Genomic DNA, 24,555 nt, shown 5'->3' on the forward strand with positions numbered 1-24,555 from the left:
TCTCATTACATTGTGGGAATTTTCCCAGTGTGCCAATGGAATGATCCATTGCCTTAGATATTCTGCCTGCAAAACAGGAGGGAAATAAGGTGGGCATGGATGCAGCACATCTAAAGCCTCTCTCCATTTCTCAGACATGCAAACAGAAATGGTGCAACTCTAGCAGTCAGCGGGGGGGGAAAGCTGCTGTGCTGCACCTCCTATTGTGGCTACAGCAAAATAGCAGAGTGATAGATCTGGTGGTTGCTCCATAGATCTGGGGTATCTGCTCCCTTTGGCATAAACACAAGTTAGGAGTACTCTGGGCATTATCTATTAAGACTCAGTATTATACTTCACTGAAAGCCACCCTGTGAGGGCAACACTCAGCAGCCCTTTCACATCCTCCAACATCTATCTGATGAAAGTAGGGACGTCCCATTCCATGATGATAATTTTACTATTTATACCCCACACATCTTATTGGGTTGACCTAGCACTCTGGGCAGCTTCCAACAGACATAAAGACATAATAAAACATTAAACATTTTTTTAAAACCTTCCATGTAGAGGATTGTCTTCAGACGGCTTGGGGGTTGGATAACTCCGTACCCTCCAACATTTCTCCAATGAAAATAGGGGCATCCTTGGAAAAAGCAGGACATTCCAGGATCAAAACGAAAACCGGGACAGCTTCTCTAAATCATGGACATCCCTGGAATATAGGGACACTTGGAGGGTCTGCCCTTTGCTGCTGTCAACCATTCTTTGACATGAGAAGAGAAGTAAACTCTGTGTGGTTTATAATGAAAGCCAATATTAGCCTGTAGTCCTGTACTGTCACTGGGGTTTGCTTCTAGGTAGGCATGTATAAGATGGAACTGTTGAAGTTGCTTTGAAGTAAATGTTATTACCATCTCACTTTACTGATTTAATAAAGGAAAACCTTTCTAAAAAGCGTCCAGTATTAGCAATATCCCAGACAATGCAAGTTGTAAATTTATAATTTTGTTCTTCAAAAATAATAGCTCTAAAAAAAGCTGACAGGTTACTCTAATTTGCATATCAATTTATTTTCCAAATGAGGATTATATAGTATTTTCCAGTTTCGTTTCACAGTTGTGCACAAAACACACTAGACGTCGTGTGCCTGACTGAGAGCATCCTTCTGGCCATTCAGCCTGTGCATCAATATTCTGATCCATGGTTCCATTTATGTTCTCATGCTCAGATGGAGTTACTGCACAAAAAGAATTCCGAATTCAGTTCAGTTGAAGAAGGAACCTTGCATGCAGCTCTTTACGGACACAGAGACAGCCCTACAGAAAGGAGAGGTAGGTGTGCATGTTGGAGCCACCACACATAGAATGAAAATAGTTCAGCAACCTCATACTCCATCCTCATACCCAACACTGCCCTTCCCACGTTAAGCATATTTAACTGAACATGCTTTGAAGCCCCCTGATGATTGGGAACCCAATTACAAGGAGGCTGTTCAGTCAAATACACATAGAAACCCCCTTCAGACCTTCTTGCCCAGCGTGGGAAAGCTGGAGTGGTACAGTCAGGTCAAGTGAGTGAAGAGATATTGGGAGCAAAGCTGACACTCGCAGCTAAGTGAGAACCTGAACAGGACTTGCAGATCTGGGTGATGACGGTTTATTAGCAAGGTTCTGTTCAGCTCCTTAGCACAGTATTTTCCTAGGCCAAGGTAAGACCGAGGAGTCTAGAGGCTGGACTGTTAAGGACAGCACAAGCGACCCCCCTCACTTACGTGGAGGCTACGTTGTGAGGCCCGTGAGCATAAGTAAAATCGCGTGAAGTGGGGAGCATCCTCCAAGCACCCTTTCAACATCCTCTCCGCTGCTCTCTCTTCAATCCACACCAAAAATACTATATCCTAAAATATCCATAGCTAGAACTTGACACTCTGGAGCTGGCAGGAGGCTGGAAGACATGTGGGAAATTGCCTATTGCTGCTGCGCTTCCCTGCACTGTTAGGCGGGGAAGCTGAGCAGCGTAAACAAAGCCCCACTGCATCTCGGGTCTCTTTGGGGCTTCCTCTGCCCTCATTGACGTACTCTTTGGACTCCATGGAGGGTCTACTCATGAGCCACGAGGACTCTCCAGCTCTCTCCCGCCATTTCCGACTTTGAGTTGAATTATTTATTTCCCAGCGCTGCGTGCATACAAGAATTCCATGTAAGTATGGGGACGTCTGTACATCGTTAATTCAATGTGCCTGAAAACAGCACACCCACTTAACACGTAGTAAGTTCCATTAAACCTAGTGAGACTTTCCTTCTGAGTAAATGTGCTCATGATTGAACTGTTTGCCTTTTGCTTCCCGTACTTGACTACTGGGAGAAGGGAGCCCTAATAGCGCCAGTACTAAATGAATGCAGCGTAATCTCTTCTTCACTTATTATGTTTTAATTTCAAGAAATAAGATAAATGTGTGCTAATTCAAGTTCCTCTACGGGAGGGGGGAAAAGAGCATGTGGAAATCTCCATTAAAGACTCCCAACTAACTGCTTCCCACACCTGCAAGAGATTTCAAAGATATAAATTAGATTGAGCCCAGCATCAGCTTTGTAATATTCAGCTCTTTGTGCATCTGATAGGAAATCAGATTGCAAGTCCTTCCAGGAGAGTGCATTAAAGGTGACAGAACAAAGCTCTTGTGGAGGCCTCACGAAACAAAGACAATACCGAGTATTAATTCACTGTCCATTTTGATTCCTTGCACTCAGAGGGGAAATGAGGATTGAGTGACAGCTTTATTTAGTAAGTCATAGGCTGCTGAAAATTTCATGAAAAGATGCAACTTGCATGCAAAACAGGAAGGCTTGTTATTAGCAGCCCCTGATAAGGTACAGTAAAAAAAAAGGGAGAAGTGAATAATTCTCATTAGATGTCACCTGTTAAACAGCATGAAATATAAATTAGCTGCAAATCTGATCTACATAAAACGGGCTTTGTGTTTGCGGTAGGAACCTTATCAGACCATCTTTCATTGACATGAGGACTTTTTTGTTGTATTTTTTTGCCCTTAGTTTGGAATAATAATAGTTGCAGTGTTTGTTGTGCTCCCATCAAAGATTGCACTTTAAATTTTAAGAGGGTTTTTTTGCCATATTTGCTTCTTATGTGTACATTTTTGTACCTTCCCTTTAAAAATCTAAGAAGTGACTACTAGAGTCTCATGTAGGGTTGTCAGATAGGTATCCAGGAAATGCATTCTGGCTAGGGTTGCCTTATGTCTGGATATTCCAATGATGGAATTAGCGTCCAGGGAGAATTTCAGGAAATTGGCAAAATGTCCAGGCTTTTATTTTTTACTTCTTGAAATCCGGCAACCCTGTTTTTGACTTTAAGGCTACATGCACCATATATTTAAAGCACATGAGAATCATGTGAACTCTAGTTTACCCCTCACACAGCTACATTTCCCAGCACCCTTAACAACCTACAGTTCCTGAGGGAAGTCATGTGCTTTAAATGTATGGTGGGGAGGCAGCTGAGGTCTGGGACAACAGCTATCTAAGCCAAACTGACCTGATTTATTTAGTGCTCTGTGGTTGTAAGATATGTGATTGTCACAAAGGATGAGAGTCTCAATATGATACCTATAAATGAGAATTTTACGTCATGCTGAAACATTGTGCCTGGTTTGTGCCTTGCGCCGGGGATAGAGTACTGTACAAACATATGGACCACTGAGGTCATCAGTGACCAAAAGATCAGCTCATTCTGAAAATGATCCAGTGTTATTTGCAGAGTGACGATCAGCATCAATTGTATTAACAGCCTTCTGTGCTTTTGGATTCCTGTAGTGAGATGGCCTGATAAATTTCTGAGATGGTGATCTTTGTGATCTTCCACAGCTTGACACATTTACAACAAATACTTCTTTTGTCTGCTCAGTGAGGATATTGTCGGGGAGAGGCAGGGCTGAAACCAGAGTTTCCCCAACAGAAGCTTACTCATCATTTTTGCTGGGCGGGCATCCATTTGTTGAGTGTGTACCTCTGCCATTACGTAAGTGCAAGCAGTGTGCAACAGTTTAGGGAGGAGCAAATTTGAATCCCTAGAAATTATGTTCCTGGGGCATCTTGAAATATCTGAGCTTGTGTCTCGCTGTCAATATTTGAATTCACGGGAAGCAGCTGGGCTTCTGAAACGTGCATGAAACTCATCCATGCGTTCCTCCAGCTTCTGCCTGGCCTGGTGGAACTTATAACCTCAAAATCAATATTTTTCTTTGGAGAAAAATGCTTTGTCAGTGCCTCCTTTGCACTGATAAACATAATTACCTCCTGCAGCTGGTAAACCTATCAAACACTTGTTCTCCAGCTTAGTGCAGAAAAAGTGCACACTTTTTAATACTGTGGTCTATCTCCATAGCACAGAAGAAAATTTCCAGTCATTCATTTACTCCCACAGTTGTATGGGAATCATGAGCAACAAATGAGGGATGGTTGGGAGAGCAGCCATAGTAGGTCTAGTTTTCTCTTTTCAGTTTTAAACATAGCAGGAAGGTGAAGTAACAACACTCACACACTTACACTATCAACAGGCATCCAGAGGTTTTTGTCTGTGAAATAGTCCTCAGCCAGTGTCCAGAAGTCTCTCATCACAATTGTAAAATGTACTTTTGGCACAAAGGATGGTGACCGAAATATTTTATTTATAAACTGAAGCTAATATTGGGCATGAAGAAAAGCCACCAGAAATCTATGTTCTCAGTTCCATTTTGACCTGCTCTCCAGAGCTGGACTGGAACTGCTCTTGACCCTGGTGAACTAGAACACACAAACACAAAACATGGACTAGGCCCCTCCACATTACAGTAGTCAGAAATACAATGGTATCTCCGGTTGCGGATGGGATCCGTTCCGGAGGTCCAGTCGGATCCGCAACCTGAGGACCGCTTCTGTGCATGTGCAGAAGTGGTCTACTGCTCAGTTCCAGCACCTATCAGGTGGGCACCATTGCCATTCTAAGAGAACAAGGAAGGCGTTCATAGTGAGTTCCGACACCTCTTTTTCTAGAAAAATAGCACTGGCTGTATCACATATTTGTATGCATCACAGTACTGGCAGTTTTCTTTTCAACCCCCAGTGCAGAATTTGCTTTTTTCCTTCAGCTTCACACGCAGTGTTTCTCAACCTTGGGTCCCCAGATGTTGTTGGACTACAGCTCCCATCATCCCTGAGCTCTGGCCTTGCTAGCTAGGGATGATGGGAGTTGTAGTTCAACAATATCTGGGGACCTAAGGCTGAGAAAGTCTGATAAGATTTTCACAGAGCTGTCCATCACAACCCGAAGGTCTCTTCAATTCTGTTAGGATTTTTTCCTAAAATAGTATGATATGCTGACAGCAACTGGTGGCTCTCATAATCTCAATTCTGTATTTCACATGGTAGAATTTAGAGATGCAAATAGCCCAAGGTTGATGTTCAGTTCTTTATAAATCTGCAGTCCACAGTCCCTCACAACACAGAGCAGTGTGGCCCTTCTGCACCTTACAGCTCAACTCATTCTGCACCCATGATCTAAAACATGTGGGTTTCTGTAGTCTGACCTCAGTAACTGCAGGCATCCTATCGACACAGTCTGCTGCCTGCTCAGGATCACCAATAGGACACCTATCAACCATGGAGCTATACTCAGGTTCAACTCAGAAAAAAGTGAACAGAATGAAAATACCTTCAAAAACATGAAATGGGACTAGGAAGTCTAACTTGGATGCCATCATTTCAAGGTTGACAATAAATAAATAAATCCTTGCATAGCACATGCCTTTAATACGAGGGTTATTACTTTTTTAAACAAAAAACGAGGGACTTTTATATTCATAGTATCAAAATTAGGGTCATTGCACATGATGTGTCATTGCACGAATCCTTATGAGTGCCTGGATGTGCCCATAACCCTGTGGCTGCACATGCAGGTGTATCTGTGATCTGCTTCCATCTGTTTTCCCTGTCATCTTCCTTTTCTTGGGGAAGAATAAAAAGCCCTTTTATTTTTTTGCAGTTGGGTGTTTTTGTTAAGGTGAAAAACCAATGGATCATCATTCACCAAAAGGCTTAAATATCTGCTTAGTTTTCTTTCCTGGACATGTTTACTGTCCGTAAGGTTGGGTTGCAGCTATTGTGCATGTTGGAAGGAGGCGGTTATGTTAAAAAAAAAAATCAATAAACGAGCGACATGAGCAAAAAGATAAATGCTGCATTATTTAATGCTTTTATTTAATATTGATTTTCTTTATAGTGATCATAGCTGGAGCTTATGGTTATAACTGCTTTTTACAACGTGGGCATCTTGTATGAAATAAAAATATTTGATGACACAAGGCTTATCACTGGATAGTGTACACGAGGGGCTTTGTTAACCACCCTGAGTTTTTGCCTCAAGCTGTGTAACTTCTTCAAAGATATTAATTTCATATGTTAATGTCTGTATAATCAAAGGGTCTTATTTACAGACTGGGACTCGCTTAATTTGCACTCTATGCTTACCAGCAAAATTTTTACATGTTTCAGGCATTAAATATACAACTTTGTCACTTGATCACAAAGCTTTTTCTCTACAATAATGGTCAACCGGTGAGCTATGGGAATACGAACACACTAATCATAAAACAGCTAATGTTGGAAAACTATTCAGGAAAAGGATACAGAAGTTAGCTTTCTGTTGCTCGATACGTACATGCATACTGTAAATTAATACAATGAATTCTCATTCAAAAGTAATTATATATCAGTGAAGTACATACACGCTCTTCAGGCATTTTACTCATGCATAAAAGCAACATATCGAGGGAGAGGTATGCTAGCTCTGAAATCAGTCCCTCAAATTTGAGTGTGAACTTGCAAGCCAAGTCTTCATCTGACCCCAACCCACCTAGTAGAATAAGGTCACCGTACAATGACTTTGGATCTTCTGAGATGGGAAACCTCCTGTGCTTGTGAAGGCTCTCCTCTTCAGAAGTTCACACTCCAAATCATGGAAAGTAATAGGCACAACAGATTAGGACACTCATATCCACTCTCCCTGTTTGTGTGTTGCTTTTACAAGTGAATAGAATGCCTGAAGACTTGAATCTTTGCAATAAAAGGGGTGTGCAGTGACTACAACATTCACCTTGTATTTGTAGCGTTTGGAAGCAGTCAGATCTATTTTGGATCTGCTCAATGTCCAATACAATTTGTTATGTGTGTTTTGATCTGATCTGTTAAATCTGAAGGTCTCTCTCTCTCTCTCATACACACCCCAGTGATTACAATGGGGAACCTAAGCCATGGCTATATAGCCTTTCTTTCCTGTGGGTGATTTTTGCAAGCAAAGGAGCTTCCCCAGAGTATACTTTTGATTTTACATTAATAAAAAACTTTAAAAATATGTATTAGGCAGGTCCAGCCAAAGGCTTTCATGCAGGAAACTTTAAAGTCCCCACTTTCATATTTCTGGTCTTTATTAGCAAAACCAGAAGGAGCACAAGCAGTGAGATGAGCTAATCTTGCCACTGGGCAATGACAGTATAAGGCTGCAGGCTTGCAATGCTCACTTCTTTTTCATGTTCAGGGGCCAACAATTTGCCTGGAATATTTCTCAGTAGATATGTATCTGTCTGATAAGCTTTGTAATTTCTGCAAAGCCAACCCTTCTGATGGGATGAAGCTTGCAAAATTTCAGAAAGATGGGTACAGTGGTTCTCCACAAGGGCAGGCTTTACAATTGGGGTGGGCATTAGTAAGCACATTCCCTCTCCTAGTTTTTTTGTGGGCAATTGGTGTGAAAAATGGTAACATGAGGAAAGTGCCCCCTGGATATTAAACTTGTCAAAGTTCAGACAAATAGATCCAGAAGCTATTGTGCTAGGTTATTTTACCCTCATATAAATTGGAATAGTCAGGTTTTTCCCCCTCACTGACCCCACTTCTCTAACACATACAACCATGGTTTGCCATTATGACTCAACTGAAGCCAGTTATATGTAAGGCTACACAGGTGTTTTTGTCACCTATGATGTCTTATCAACCTTGAACCTATAATTTCAAATACTAAGTTACAACCAAACCATGGCTATCATTGGTGCAGACGTATAATGACAAACCTGGTTAATGCTATGAAGCAAAAGGGGTATGTATAGGAATTTACAAGTGAGATAATCCAGAAATCCATTTTTTATTCATATTGGCCAATAGATCCCAAGCTAAATATTCCGTTTTTTGAACACGGATTAAGTGTATAAGCAAATCCATAGTTAAAATGAGGAGTGAGTATATAAATATTTAGCTCTGTCAGCAGCTGAAATAGGAACTGCTCACATTTTAGTTTTGTGAAATAATATATATTCAACCTAAAAAAGCAAACCTAAAAAAGGATGCTCTGGTTAGCAATGTAAGAAATACAACTTTGTCCTATCACGGTAACTAAAGAGTTTCTGAAAAACAATGGAATGAAGTGGCTTTATTTTTATTATTTTTTTAAGAGGAAAGAAGTCTTTCCTTGGGCTATTATAATGAAGAAAAAGTGTTCCAAATGTGAACTAATGAAGTACTAAGTAATGAATATTTAATTTGTATAATTTACTGAAGTGTGCCACAGAATCAGAGCTCCATTCTTCAGAAACATAACGTTCATTAGGCCCATAGTGTAGCCTGCCTGCAATTATTACTATTTTTTCCTCCTGGACTATTGCAATAAATAAAAGCCGCAAACTGAGAGGGAGGGGGCAGAAATCCTGGAAAGTACAGGAGGCAAATAGCAACGAAGGACTGTGGTGTCCACCAAAAAGAAGTAAACTACCTGTTTTCACTCATAATAGAAAAGGGATAAGCAGCCAAAAGAGCATGAAGAAAAATAGAAAAGGTAATAGAGGCTTAGCTTAGCAGGCTTTTTGCCCGTCAGTGAAAACATTATTAAATTAGCTTCGCTGATGGAAGGAATCTCACAAAAACAGAACAGTATGATGACTTGGTGTGAGATTGTAGCAGTATTGATGGCGGGGAGATAAGTGCTACCAAAACTGTGCAGAATAAACACATCAGACTGAGGTGATCATATTTTTCATGTGATGTGATGTGAATTTTAATATAAGCATGGAGGAAAATGAACATCTAAAAAGCACAAGATGCCCATGAACAAAGGGGCAAGCTCCCATAGGCTGCAGCTGGAATGGTAAATATCAAGCATTCTTCTTCTTTTCCTTATATTGAAAAGAATTGTGTTCTGTCATGGAAGAAATGCCTTGCTTCCCAAGCACAGATCCAGGCAGAATGTTGTATATTTGCATGATGGAAGCTCGCATATTTTAAGCAGAATCAAGACAAGAGGGATAAGCTGATGAAAGCCAACTCTTCATAAATTCATTTCACATGACAGGAGAGACAGTAGCAGGAAGTAGTTAGGTTGTTAAACCGGGGGCACCCAAATTCAAACGCCCTCCAACACAGCCATGAAGTTCATTGGGCAAATCCTAGGATAATCACTTCCTCTCAGCTTCACCTACCTCACAGGGTTGTTGTCAGGATTCAAATGGGCTGGGAGGGAAGGTGGGATTTACATCTAACAAAATAAAAATGAAATGTCTGTTCCTGGTAAGGCAATTTTCTTTTTCTTTCTTTAGTTAATTGCAATGTTTATAAGCCATAGCTTATATATCATATAAGCCTCCATAGCCTCCAACATTTCTCCAGTGAAAATAGGGACACCCTATTCCAACATATATAAAAGCATAATAAAACATTAAACATTTTAAAACTTCCCTATACTGTACAGGGCTGCCTTCAGATGTCTTCTAAAGGTTGTGTAGTTACTTATATCCTTGGCTCGGCAGCGTTGCATAACTCTATACCCTCCAATACTTTTCCGTTGAAAAAAGAGACGTCCTAAGGAAAAGAAGGACATTCAGGATCAAAACTGAAACAGGGATGACTTCTGTAAATTCAGAAATGTCCCTGGAAAATACAGGTAGAGACATTTGGAGGGTCTGCTCTACATTCAGAGAGTGCCCAAGCAGTGCATACTTTCCTTTCCCTGCAACGGTGCGCCCAGGTTAGTAAAATAATCTGCCAGTGACCTGTTCTCTGAATACCTTGATGCAATATGACCTGGGAGGAAAAACAGCAGGCAGGCTTGTCCTTGCTTTTCAATCGATTTATCCAGCTTGGGCTTTGCATTTTCCCCTTCCCTCATGCAAATCTCCCTATCTTCTTTATTATTTCCATAACTCACTGTTTGAGTTATTAGAAATGATTAATATGCACAGGTAGAGGGGGTTGCTCTAGGCAATTATGATCTGTCAAAAGATGATGCCAGGCAGTATTTTAGCATAGTTTCCAAAAGGGAGTGAGAAAATAAAGAACAATTGTCAGGAAATCTGGGTGTTTTATGTGGGTTGTGTGTGTCCCCCCCCACCCCCGCTGTCTGTAGTTGAAAATGAGGAACCGTAATGTTGGAACTCTGACACTGGGAGGCCTCAATTACCATAAGAACTACTGATGCCTAAGGCTGGCACAGTAATCTAATAAGGTATTAAGAAGAACATGATTTTGACAAATTATATATTCTAGGGGTGTAAATAGGCATCACACTGTGTGCTGCGTTTCGTCTCCCGTGTCCCTGAATGAAAGGGTAAAATTGCCCTTGCTATGGGTCACACTCATCAATTTGCATTCCTTTTCTCAGTGCCGTAAGTTAGCAAAAGTGCTCCGTCTGGAACCATTTTTGGACAGCTGGCAAGCACAGTCTATGGAGAGGCCCCCTGCCAGTCTGCTGTAACTCCTGCCCATTTCAAGACAGAATGGGCAGCTAGTTGTACATCATCCAAAAGGATCGGCCTTGGCAGCTTCAGGTATCAACATATAAAGAGCCTGGCAGGGTTCTGAACCGAAAGTCACTCCGTTTAACAAGCCATTTGCTGGAAGCAGCAGGAGGCAGGTTATTTTCTGAGCAGGAAAGGAGGCCGTGAGTTCTTTAGTGCATTATCTCAACTGTTCTGGAGAATCTATTTAGGTTACAGGATGCAAAAACATGAGAGCTGAGAAACCACTGGCGAAAACACAGATCAACTGTAATAGCAAGTCGCTGATTCTAAGCCTCTTCACATGGAAGTTAGTCCTATCAAAGCAAACATATTAGGAAACACTTTTAGGAAATGCCAACTGGTCACACATTTACAGAGCATCTTAGCATCAAAATAGATATTGTTACAAAAATTGGCCACCGCCCCCAAACACTGCCGAGCTAAGGCAAGATTCCAGGGGGGTTCCAGGCATTCACCCAAGGTCTGTGTTCCTTTGAGAATCAAGGTATGGTGGAGGCTGTTATAGCTTTACGAAATGTGATCAATTCACATATTTACACCTGACTTTGGGTGAAAGGAGTCCAGATCTTACGGCGTGGTCATCTCAAGAGGGGCTTGTTTCCCACAGCAGTGCAGCCCTGGAGTCCAAGTCATCTTTCCCAGCCTGCCTTCAGCCAGTCTACCCAAGATGGAAGAAGAAGAAGAGTTTGGATTTGATATCCTGCTTTATCACTACCCGAAGGAGTCTCAAAGCGGCTAACAATCTCCTTTTCCCTTCCTCCCCCACAACAAACACTCTGTGAGGTGAGTGGGGCTGAGAGACTTCAGAGAAGTGTGACTAGCCCAAGGTCACCCAGCAGCTGCATGTGGAGGAGCAGGGAATCGAACCCGGTTCACCAGATTACGAGTCTACCGCTCTTAACCACTACACCACACTGGCTCTCCTAGATGGATCTCTGTCTTTGATCTACCTTCTTCTTCCCAGCACACCTTGTTAAAGGAACTCTCTTCCTGTCATCTCGCTCTCTCTCTCTTACACACACACACACACACACACAACTTGGCAAACTTCTGTCTGCCCAGGCCCAAGGATTCCTCTTAGATGGGCAATCAACACCTTTTGTCATGTTAACACCTCTTTCCCAGGTGAGGCCCTGTCTTGGGAAGTAACCTTAGCCTGTAATTTTCCACTGCCCAGGAATCTTCCCATCAATACTCCAAATATTAACTAGATTCTGACATTCATTAATTTCTTGCGTTTAGCCTCCCTTTCATAACAATATGTTTCATGATTTAACATATCATAGGATGTATGCAAGCAACCATGCATGTTCTTTCTGTTCCGAGTAAGATATCATTTACTCATGTATGTTTCGTTATAAGAGAACTCAGTGCTTCCAGTTTAGCACCTAAGTAAAAATGCTATTCAATTAACAACAACAACCACCACCCTTTGAGTTTATCATACTGTGTTAAGGGCTTTCCATATTTACTCAAGCTCCAAAAATGCCACAATACTTACAGCTATAAAGGGCTTAACGAGTACATTATTTAGTTAATGTTTGTATGATATGATACAGAGCCAGTGTGATGTAGTGGTTAAGAGCCGTAGACTCGTAATCTGGTGAACCGGGTTCGATTCCCTGTTCCTCCACATGCAGCTGCTGGGTGACCTTGGGCTAGTCACACTTCTCTGAAGTCTCTCAGCCCCACTCACCTCACAGAGTGTTTGTTGTGGGGGAGGAAGGGAAAGGAGAATGTTAACCACTTTGCGACTCCTTCAGGTAGTGATAAAGCGGGATATCAAATCCAAACTCTTCTTCTTCTCTTCTATCCTGTGGTTAGTTCCAGTTTCACCACTACCTTGGGTCTGGATGACTGTCAGTAGCAAAGTGAGTGACCAAAGTCCAGGTTTGGTATGTTCACTAGGATCAACATAGAGTCAATCCCTGTGAATTGGGATCAGTTGGAAAATTGGAGCCCTGGGAAGAGTAATAAGGATCTTCTAACAACTCTCAGCACCCTTAACAAACTACAGCTCCCAGAATTATTTGGGAATAGCTGTGACGGCTCAAAGTGGTATCATAATGTTTTAAATGTGTGGCTTGAATGTGGCTTCCACCACTTATTGAAATGACCAATACATCTGCCCTTTGTTTCCTACTCTCTCTTCCATTTCCTTGCCTTTATTTTCTCTTTCTGTTCCCTGTAGACATGACTGTCCTATGGGCATTTCCTAATTCTTCTTATGGGCTTCATTCCAAGTCTGATCTCCACTGGATAAGCATGATGAGTTGCTGCAGTTAATGATACATGTAAATTATCATTAGCAGCTTTTAGAGTTGACGCTTGGGTGAGAACAACAGGGGCCTCTCTGTTGAGCCACTCAGAATGCTACAAGGCATGTCCCCTGCATGCATTTTGAGTTTGAAATACATTCTTCAACAGGAGAAATCAGAAGCTTTATATGAAAAAAATGAATTCTTGTAAATTCCTGCAATGGATCATGAGATACTAACACGAATGAGCAAGTAGTTCCCTGAAAGGGGTAACTTAAACTGTATCCTATGTGCCCTTTATTATTCCTGAAGCTGGCAATAAAAGGTAAAGGTACCCCTGCCCGTACGGGCCAGTCGTGTCCGACTCTAGGGTTGTGCGCCCATCTCACTTAAGAGGCCGGGGGCCAGCGCTGTCCGGAGACACTTCCGGGTCACGTGCCCAGCGTGACGAAGCTGCTCTGGCGAGCCGGCACCAGTGCAGCACACGGAAACGCCATTTACCTTCCCGCTATAAAGCGGTACCTATTTATCTACTTGCACTTAGGGGTGCTTTCGAACTGCTAGGTGGGCAGGAGCTGGGACCGAAAGACAGGAGCTCACCCCACCGTGGGGATTCGAACCGCCGACCATGCGATCGGCAAGCCCTAGGCGCTGAGGTTTTACCCACAGCGCCACCCGCGTCCCCCTTTCAGCATAGTGTAAGAACGAATATCGTGTCTGCGGTCCATGTCAAAGATGTAGAATCAGCATGAAATGAGCACCAGCCCAGACATCTCTGCTGGTGCATGGAAGCACTGGAAACACTTCTTGCTCAGCTTCCATGTAGACATGCAGAGAGAAAATGTTCTTCTGTATTGCTACAAACCTCCATCTTAAAATGCAGTGGTCATTTTCAGACATTTAAAAACATATGGCTATTGCTCTAGCCCACAACCACAGTTAAGATGTATTGGAAGAGCAAGGAATGAGGTAGAATGTTTCTCGAAAGGATTGTTATCCTAGACACAACCATCCTTTCGAATTTGCATTTCCCCCAATGTTTCATTGCAGTTCTCTAACCAAATAATGTGTACAAAAATCTACGAAGGAAGGTTCATAAAAATGCATATATTCACATGAAAATATCATGCAAAAATGCATCGTATTAAGTAAATTTGCTTTTAAAAAATGGGTATATGAGCCAAAATTGCTTACAGTGTATATTAGGATAAGTTTGTAGAAAAATGCCGATGACTTTTCCAGAGAATATTTAAAAAAATATAAAAATTAAAAATTGCAAACTCATGTAGAACTGGGGTGAAGTGAAAAGAGTGAAAAATTGAGAAACTCAGATTGACAGATTCTCCCATCCCCAACAGTGTGAGAGCATAACAATGAAATAACAGAGCAAGTAGAAGGAAGGAGTATTGGAAAGGAAACAGTGTGACTAGACTTGAGGCAGAAAAGCTACAGATTCTATCTGGTGTTGATATTCTATCTACTGTTGATATTCACATGATATTCACACTATCTACTGTTGATATTCACATGAGAATGAAGTGCAGTCTGTAGATCCTCTTTTTTTATTTATTTGAGACAATTTCAGTTGCTGCACTGCATGTTTGAAAAAGTCCATGAATGTAGTTGAACAACAAAGCAATCAAGTGTTGGTGTTTATAGGCACAGAAAGGTTTTTTCTCAAGGGAAGGATAATAACAAATGATATGTTTTTGGCAAGATGACAACCACCAGCATCTGAAATGATAACATAAGAATAACAACATTAAAAATGACTTGGTACTTGTATGTTCCGTATATTCCACCCAGTATCTCTCTCTCTCCACCCGCCACCCTGTCCCATCTATTAATGCTTCTAGTTTGCTACGGTGTCATGTTTCTCATATGTAGCTTAGAACTACCTATTCCAATGATAAATTATTAACTTTGATACAAGTTAATCCTTTCAATGTCACCTCTTGCTGCATTATTAGAAAATTCTGTCTTGTCAATTTCGAATCCAGGGGGTTGGTGGGGGGAAATAACCATAGATTTTGAGTAAAACTGCCATCAATGCAGAATATCCCAAGAGTAATTTCCATAGGAATAACAAAGTGTTTTTAATCTTCCTATCAATATTAGACTTCTTCAACTTATTCTTATCATTTTTATGCATATTCCCTCTTCCTGGGAGAATTTTTCTCCCTCCAATCTAGCCTTTTCATTTGATGGAATTATCATTCCTTCTGCACCTCCCCTGCTGTTTCATATCAGCACTGAATATTTGTTAAGTACAGTCAAATTAATGCATTTTTTTAACCTGGCTTATGAAAAATGTTTGCTTATTCAGCAAATGGAGCTAAAGATGTAAATTATGAAATGATAAAGCATAAGGTTGCCATACCTTTAGGCCCCAATTCTGTATGGAGATGACGGCTGCAAACTGCTGCCCAAGAATAAGGAACAATAAAACGTGTTTATTACCTGTACGAAACACTCAGCATCACACAAGATGGAAGCCCAGCTGGTTGGTAATTTTTAGAGATCTCTGATTTTTGTTTCAGATGTTCCCAAAACAATGCATTAAAAATCGAGACATTTATAATTTGCTGGTGTATTTGCTTGAAATGCTGTCCCTGTGTCCATTTACACTTCACACTGTCTCTCATTTCCCTTATTCACACACATAAATACACTTACTAATCAGAAAAATCATTCACATGCAAGTTCTCTCACATAACACTTGCACCTCTTTTTATCAAATACCCTCTTTCACAACATTTGACAAAAAAAGGAGATCGTTCCCTTTTCTGTTCAGTCCTAACAGCACACATTCCTATCTGTTACTAGGCTTTATATACTGAGTTTTTAAAGTTCAGAGTGCCAATCATAAACATTTAATAACACTTTAACTAGAAAGTGTGTCAAAGCACAACAAACTAAAATGGTAGGTCTTATTGGCAAATATGTACAGATATTCCAAACACCTGTATTTTCCTTGGCCTGTATTTACAGTGGGGTTTTTTGCCTTTTCTTTTGCTGAGTTTATCAGGGGGACAAGAGGGGTATAAATGAGCAAAGTTCATATATGTATTCAGTGCTTTAACTTGATATCTCAGCAACGTCTCTATAGCTATAGGAACTGCTGTACAATATTATTCAAAGATGGCTTTGGCATCTCATTTAGATGATAGATAGATGATAGATAGATAGATAGATGATAGATAGATAGATAGATAGATAGATAGATAGATAGATGATAGGTAGACAGACAGACAGACAGACAGAGGGGGTTGTAGATAATCTGCCCCTGAAAATCATCAGAACTCTCACTTCCAGGGTAAAGCAACCCCATCTGTTTTTACTGTGCCACATGCCATAGCTGGTTAATTTTATATGCCAAGTTTAGTACTTCAAAAACATTAGCTGGATCGAACAAAAAGATAGCTGAAACTATGAGCTCCATTAGGGACCTAGCTGGAGCCTTCATGTATACCTCCATGCCAGAAACCGAGCTCCCATGTAGCTGTCCTGTTGCTGCCTCAGACAGTTTGTGTGACATCTCCATCCTCTAAAGTTCCAAGATGAACAGATGGATGTAAATCTCATAAACTCTTGTTGAGGCTAAAATTTAAAATATGCACCAAAAATTATAAACAAGCAAGCCATCTCCTTTGTATGCAAGTATATAAATATGAATATTGTGATATTTTCCACAAATGGGGGACACAGACACATGCTTTCTCTCTCTCAGGGCTACAACACCCACAAATATCCAGCTATTTTCTCTGAATGTGTGAAAGGAACGGCGTTTCTCCTTCACTATTTCATTGTTTTAAACACAGAAAGCTAAAAAGCTGCTACGGCTGTCATGCCGTGGTGACAATGCTTTATCAAGAGCAACTGAAAGGCAGAGCTGTTTGCATGTCAGTAAAGGATGCTGCGTGATTACAGCTGGCACGGTTGTAAATACTGCCAATAGACGTTTGCCCTAAGTTCGCATATGTAATGGAGCAGCATCATAGTTCATGAGGCCAGAGGAGAGACCTGAGAATGAATGCTCATAATACAGTTCTTGAGGCTAAGCATTAGTTTAGCTTTGTAATAGGCAGCTAGCTACATTATACTGAGCCAGATCAGGAATTCATCTAGTTCAGTACTGTCTACGCTGATTGACAGCTGCTCTCCTGGGTCTCAGGTGCCAGTCTTTCCCAGCCCTGCTACTTTTAATGTGAAATGCCTGGAATTGTACAAAGTGTGTACTCTATTACTGAGCTGCGGCCCTCCTTCTAAAAAGAAGATGCAAACACCATCATACTCCTCCAAATGCGAGCCCTGAAGCATAGAAAGAACTCAGGTTTCCGAGGTGTTAATTACGATAGGTCTTAACTCTGCTGATCGTAGGCTGGCAATGCTACCTTCAGTATAGGGCCAGATGATGATATTTCAGGCAGAGGAGATCAAAAGTGATTTAAGAATTACCGCAATTCTTTTCAGATGATTGTGCTTGGATAAATTCTGGATTTTAAAAGCAAGCGCCGTATTGATTTGTTGCAGATTATTTATTAATACTTCATAATACCTGCATTTCCCTCCCTTTTCATTTATGAGCAAAAATGATTTGAAACCCATGAAGCTCACTTGGGCTATGTTCACATTAGTGGCTTAAAACAGAGCAAGGTCATTTCCCCCTGCTGTGTTCAAGTCCCATTTACACACCAAAGAGGAGGCAGGGATTACTTAATTTGTTTTCCTGTGCCTGTAAGCCACTTGCGTGGTGAGGCCCCGGGCCCCGTGGTTCCCTTACATAATAAACACACGGACACTAATGTTTAGGTTCATGGGATAAAATAGGCTATAACTTTATTGGTTATAGATGTGAGCAGTTTGGCTTAGGCATTGGGTGAAACTGGACTAAATCCTGACTCCTGCCCGTCTGCAGGGAGTCTCATAAGGGTAAACCACCAGTAGGGGGAGCCCTATGATATACATCAAATTGGGGCACCCCCAGGGTCACCGATGGGGTCGTGGCATGGTACTAGTCCATGCCCAGGCTTCGGGCAGAATCCACACCCCTGGATCCCTTTAACGAGATACCCTTAACGAGGAGGGGCAAGCAGAGGCTACAACCTCCCCTCCCATAAACAAGGCTTACCCAGTGCCTAACCTTACAAAGTTGTGACGATTGCTACAAGGTAGGCGAAAACCAAATAGCTGGTGCCAACTTTCCAAGTGGAAAAATTCCTACCTGGCCCCAACAAAATGGTGGCTGACATTAGTCCATAGCAAGGCCGTTGTTAAGCAAGGCATAAAAAGAGGGTGTGTAGGCTGGAAGATCCAGCGAGGAGGCGAAAGAAGAAGAAGAAGAAGAAGAAGAAGAAGAAGAAGAAGAAGAAGAAGAAGAAGAAGAGGAGTTTGGATTTGATATCCCACTTTATTGCTACCCGAAGGAGTCTCAAAGCGGCTAACAATCTCCTTTCCCTTCCTCCCCCACAACAAACACTCTGTGAGGTGAGTGGGGCTGAGAGACTTCAGAGAAGTGTGACTAGCCCAAGGTCACCCAGCAGCTGCATGTGGAGGAGCAGGGAATCGAACCCGGTTCACCAGATTATGAATTCACCGCTCTTAACCACTACACCACACTGGTCGCCCCCCAGCTACACTGCCGTTTAAACAGCAAGCACCCCAGACTATTTGTATTGCAGCAAGCACCCCAGACTATTTGTATTGCAGCAAGCACCCCAGACTATTTGTATTGCATTTCTTTTTCATTAACGGCCTTTGCACTGAAAAGAATGGTGTGAAATAATCCAGCAGTTGTATAATTATGTAGGTAAAATTTTGCCACAGCAGACAGCAGGATGCATTATGGTTTTTTTGGAAGCCAAATTGCAGCAGAACAGAAACAGAACAGAAACAGAAAGGCATGTGACAAATAAGGGTTTGAACAAAAATAAGTGCCTCCTTACATCCTAACCTCGGCCCTAAATTAAAAGAGCCTATACCATTCAATTGACACATGAGCCAACACCTTTATCCCGTCCTTTTTACAAGGAGCTCAGGGAGCCCTAGATGATTCTTCTCTCTTCCCATTATCCTGTTCTCTTGATAATATTGTAAACTGGGTCAGGCTGAGATAGAGTCCCTGTCGCTAGTGAGCTCACAACTGAGTTGGATTCTGAACCCAGGTCTCCCAAGTCCTAGTCTGACACGTTGGCTGGATCTGCACTGACCTGTTTGATGTTATTTCCCCCACTGGAACAATATTAGGTATGTTGTTCTAAAACGTCACAGGGCATACTTGTTAATTAAAACTATTTTTTTACCCTTTTTTGTTTTTGTTAAATGCAAGTAATACCCAGCACACCATTTACCAAAATGCTGTTTCTTTCACTGCTGCTGGCCGCTGGTTGCTCTGCTCCACCCTCTGGGGTCAAATTTTAATTCTTCCTTCCTCTCTGAGCCAGGCAGAGGGCCTTTTGGTAGTGGCACCCAGCCATCAAATGTCAAGAAAATAAACAACTATCTGACTTTTAGAAGGCATCTGAAGGCAGTCCTGTTTAGTTTTTAATGTTTGATGTTTTATTGTGCTTTTAATTCTGTTGGGAGCTGCCCAGAGTGGCTGGGGAAATCTAGCCAGATGGGCAGGGTATAAATAATAATAATAATAATAATAATAATAATAATAATCATTATCATTATCATTATCATTACCATTACCATTTTTATATTATCCCGGAGTTTGGATGCAGTAAAAAAAAAGTAAAATGCTACATGGGGACATGGGATCAGTGTTTCACTGATACAGCAGCATAAAACAATTAAAAATTAAGCAATAAAGAAGACAAGGTAATAAATCATTACGAATGTAAAAAGTAGGATGCCACGTGTCCATCTACATTCTCAAAACCTTTCCTTAATGTTAAAAACCATGACTGTAGATCTGCCCATTAGCTACTACAAAAAATGGCCCTTAATGACTTTTTAAAATTAAAATATGCAACAGTCAGTCTATACACTTCATCCATACAGATAACTAGGGTGTCAATATTTCAGGTGTCTATACAGATACCAGGGACATAACTTATATATACAGTAGAATGCTGCCTCATCCTTTGTCTCATTCAACAAAGAAAAGTAAAAAGTATGGCTTCCTTATCTTAGTCCCACCCCTCTCTTTAGAGTATGCTTTTTCACATTCTAGACCTCCTTCACATAATACTTATCTTCACTGTCAGTTTCAGGCCTTTCTTCCTTTCTCAACCTGTGACCACAATCACAGGATATTTGCGTCACCTGCTTGGCTTCAGCTGAGTTGAAATACAAACTAGAGAGTAAGAAACTTAAAGCTAAGATGACACAAAGGCAGAGCAGAGAATGTACTGAGGTAAATGTGAAGCATAATTCATTTAATTCACACAGAAATGAACATGTATGTGTATTAATGAAGGTTTAAAATATGAATGCCTAAATATGTATTGGTGAAAAGGTTTAACATGGAGCTTTTCCATGGGGCTATATTAAAGCAAAGGAGAGCTCTTGCTGAGATAATGATTAATTTACTGATTGTTGTTCTCTGGTAGCTAACATGTGAGTGTTGTAACCTTAGATGATGAAGGTATTGGGTTGCAAGTATCCATTTTGAAGGGAGTTTCCTTTGAGTCTTTGTCTTCCAAACTTCATGGATTGAAGATGTAAATGAAGCTCTCCTGAAGGGAGAGTAAGGCAATGAAGGCTGGAATGCAGGCTGTGGAGAGAGAGAGCTTTGCTTATAGGTCTGTCTGGATTATTTCATATTTTCTAAGATGCTGAGCCTGTGCTGGACAGCACAAGACATAGTATGGATATTTTTGATGCACGTTAGCTGTTTTAATTCTGTGAGAAAGTTAGTTTAGCCAGTAAAAGTTTGAATAATATTTTTATGGGTCTGGACAATTCTTCAGTTCCAAAAGGAGTCAGTTTCCATGCATGGTACAATATTAATAACAGTAAATGCATATGGGAACTTCAGTATAACTTGAACCTGTCCAAGTACAGTGAACTCACCTAGCAAGGAGAAATATGCTAATGTGAGAGAAGCTGAAAGCTTCTATGTGCATTCTAAAAAAGGAGAAAGTTTCTTTCTTTCTGATTTCACAAGTCTATGGACAAAAATGGATCAAAGGACTGCCTTACACAAAATACATTGCACTGTAAACCTTACGGTGTAGGCTGGTATCTCAAGTACATTTAAAAATATATGCAGTCAGTGGCAAAATGCTAGTCCCAGCTAATTCTTTTGTGATATCTGTAAAGGCAGTGTTGAGGGGGGTCAGATATGATTTTCTAGATGTCTGATTTTATATGGAGATGACTATCATCATAAATCCCCATTTGTATTTCTTTATCTGCCCCGTCCAGTTATGATGTGATGGCTGGATGAATAAGATGTCATTGATTTCTTGCTAATCTCACTTGCTCCTCAAAATTGTATCTCTTCCATTTTGACATTTCTTCAGAGTATGCACATATCCCATTCTGTGCTTCTTCAATTCACTACTACATATTACTATCCTTTTGGTAGCTTTTCTATTACTGTCCTGTCCTGTGAAGATCATTTATCATATTTATTTACTGGCTTTTAAATTCCAAGAGAGTTGGTTTTATGCAGTTTTTAATTTCCACATGTGGATCTGTATTAACATGTTTGCCTGTTTTAATTGCCAGACATTCTTAGCCAATATCAGCCACAAGCAGCATGGTCAGTGGTCAGGATTTATGGGAGTTCAGTAGCATCACACTGGGTATCCATGATCTTGGCTAATATAGAAAAGTGGTCAACAATTTATACAATTGCAGTGGATAAAATGGCTGCCACAACAGGATTAGGGATTTGGCAAGGTGTTTTAGAAGCCTTGCTGAGTACATTGTGATTTGCTGAAGCCAGACACCAACTGGGTTTGTTCTAGTCAGTGATTCAACACATGTCCAAAAGAGTAGGTATACATCGTCTTGCTTAGTCACATCTGAATGTTTTCATGTTTTATGTCTGAAGTGCATATAGACTTTTCAAGGCTTCAAGTCTGAAGTGCATATAGACTTTTCAAGGCTTGACTCAAAGTCAGTAAAGGTAAAGGGACCCCTGACCGTTAGATCCAGTCGCGGACAGCTCTGGGGTTGTGGCGCTCATCTGGCTTTACTGGCCGAGGGAGCCGGCGTACAGCTTCCGGGTCATGTGGCCAGCATGACTAAGCCGCTTTTGGCGAACCAGAGCAGCGCACGGAAACGCCGTTTACCTTCCCGCTGGAAGTATTTATCTACTTTTCAAATGTATCAATGGCTTGTTTAGAGCATTTTATAAAGCCAAAACAAAGGTCATACTTTTCTGGAGTAGCACAGTCCAAATCAGAAATGTCTGTCAGAGGTGCCAAAGTTTTCTCTTGTCAGCAAAGGATGGGACAAGTGTTGGAAACATAATAGCAGGGATGCAAAACATCTATGTTCATTCCCCCCTCATATTATGTTCCTGATCAGTTTCGCCCAATAAAGTATTATCGGTTTCCTATCTCTCTGGCCTCCATCTGCATTATTCAAATGACTCTGCTAACAAGTTCATTTTAACTTGAAAAAGGGGAATGTCCCAGGAGCTGATCCCTTAGGGCCTAATACCTGGAAGGCATTTTTTTCCAAACAGGGATGAAGATGCTGTGATGATGCCACAAGCTGGGGTAGCGTGTTTTTGGCTCCTGATAGAGCAGGCAGTGCTATCATTGCTACATCAGTTTCAAGAGAAAGGACATTGTTATGTTTCTGCATAACAGGATGCCAGCCTGCGTGACATGACATGGGCTATTTCTGAACAGATTTTGATGGGACCCCTTTTCAGATTATTGAACATGTGGCATTTCTAAAATGTTCAGCTAGGTTGTAAAAATGAAAATTAGAGCAGTCAAGGGTGTGGCCATTTTGGCATTTCCTAGAGGAACACAGAACCCAAATAAACATAGCTCAGATAAATTAAGCATGTTAAAAAAAAACAAAGCATACTAATTCTGCTTGTGGTGTTTGTCTGTCAAAAATTCTACACTGCCAATATTAAGGAGAAACCCTGTTTGTTTGTTTGTTTGTTTGTCAGTCACCTGATAGCTTCTAGGCAACTTACCTTCAGGGTAAAAAAGTTAAAAACATAATATCCATCAACAATGAGCAAGGAAAAAACAACAAGCTCAGAATATCAAATGATAATTAAAAACTACCATGATGGGAGAAAACACACATATTTGAGTTTTTAATGAACCACTTGCTAAGCATCCAAGACTCTTCAGAACAAAGTGGGGTGGGGGGGAGGAAAGCTGGAACCCAGGTAGGATGGCAAGAAGGCAACCAAACCAAATGACAGATCGCAATCCCAGTGAATCAAACAATATGTAAATGGAGATAATCAAGAAGGATAACAGGAATGTGTGATCAAAGCGAAACACTCCCACCTATGCTCTTATACGAGTACATTAGCACCATGCAACTGCAATAAAAGAGCCCAACAAATGTAACTTAGAATCAAAGAATATGACACCAAAGGAAAGCATGCATAATGAAGTCAGAAATCAGCTTGAAGTGCAATGACTAAGGCACCAATAATTACAAATTTCCAAAATCCAAGGACTTATTAAAATATATTGAGATAAACAATAGGCAATATTTTATTAAGCACATTTAATAAGACACATTTGGGTTTGTAGCAAGCACAGGACAAGTATAATTTAGTTAGCTCTGAAATAACATGGAGGGTTACATTTATCATGAACCATATATGTATGTTACAAACAATAAACCACTACAACCATCTGAGCTCTTCCGATTACCAAACAATGACGAAAAGGGCTACCTTTCTAATAATATACTCTTCCTCTCCCTTCATATGCAATTATAACACCCATCCATTTACCAAGTACAGTAAATGCTTGAGAAGTAGAAGCATAGAAACTTTCCTAACTCCACATTAATATTTACAATAAAACACATCCTGACAAAGAGATTATTTGCATCCTTCATCATAGGGGCACATTCTTCCAATGAGTCCAGATAGATCAGGCCTCCATTGATGCTCCTGGCAGAGAATTGCAGCGTGCCAGCCTAAAACCTTGGTTGATGCTCAAAGCAGCTGCCTAGTAAAACAAAGCACAGAGTGCCATAACTGGCCTCTGAGTTTTTCTACTTCTCCAGCCCTAAAACCAATGAAGTAGAGCTAGACTAGGAAATTTGATGGGCTAAGAAGATGCACAAACAGACACAACAAAAAGTATCTTCAGGTATCCTAAAATGTAACAGACATGAAAGAAAGGGAATCAGTGGAGTTGTTGGACTGTAGGGAATATGCAGTCACAAAATTAAAAGACACCTGCTTCTTGGGAGAAAAGTGATGACAAACGTAAATAGCACCTTAAAAAGCAGAGACATCATCTTGCCGACAAAGGTCTGTATAGTTAAAGCCATGGCTTTCCCAGTAGTGATGTATGGAAGTGA

The 24,555-nt window shown here is 40.9% G+C and overlaps 1 long non-coding RNA gene across 1 annotated transcript in view; it reads left to right on the forward strand.

Annotated features, from left to right (window-relative positions):
- Positions 1-24,555, forward strand: part of LOC307226008 — a 113,307-nt gene that overhangs the window by 50,499 nt on the left and 38,253 nt on the right. Inside the window, exon 3 of the long non-coding RNA XR_013843242.1 lies at positions 1,211-1,313. This is a non-coding gene — a long non-coding RNA (uncharacterized lncRNA). The remainder of the gene's footprint in view (positions 1-1,210; positions 1,314-24,555) is intronic.

The sequence above is a fragment of the Podarcis cretensis genome, assembly GCF_951804945.1.
Source record: "Podarcis cretensis genome assembly, chromosome: 10".
In the NCBI taxonomy this organism is placed as follows: domain Eukaryota; kingdom Metazoa; phylum Chordata; class Lepidosauria; order Squamata; family Lacertidae; genus Podarcis; species Podarcis cretensis.